Below are 605 nucleotides of genomic sequence, written 5' to 3' on the forward strand. Positions count from 1 at the left end.
TTCAGCCTTTCTGCGGATTCAAATTTTCTCAAACTTTGTTTATAAAAAAAAAAAAAGGTCATTTCTTTGATTGACATTGGGGCCAGCCATTGAGATGACTATTGGACTGCCTTCTGACGTTCACATTAGCCAATGAAGGAACGCCCTGAGTGACAAACGTTTGCCCGTTCAGACTGAGACTAAAGTTTGTAGTTGGCTGATGCTGAATTAGCGGTAAGCGAATATTTGATTACTTAACATATTATGTGTTGGTTATTATCATTCATGCTAAAATGTTTAAATTGTGAAAAGTGTAACCAGTTAATTGCATAGTATGCCAGGTGCTTTAACGTGTTTAAACTGTTATATACTTTTCAATTATTCGGCGGGCTTTTTTTTTACTTATGAAATACTGTATTATAATATCCAGATATTAAATATAATAAGAGGTAACGAAGGTAAGCTAGCAAAGTTAAAATTCAGTACTTATTTTAGCACGCGACATATTAACTTTTTAACTGCTTAGAAACATCGAGAGTTTTCGCTGTTAGTGTGTTTAATTAACATGAGCAGAAGTGCAAACGTAAAAACCCGCAAATGTGAGTTTATTTTAATAGAGTGAAAGC

Source organism: Polypterus senegalus, chromosome 8 (genome assembly GCF_016835505.1).
Source record: "Polypterus senegalus isolate Bchr_013 chromosome 8, ASM1683550v1, whole genome shotgun sequence".
NCBI classification, from domain to species: Eukaryota; Metazoa; Chordata; class Cladistia; order Polypteriformes; family Polypteridae; genus Polypterus; species Polypterus senegalus.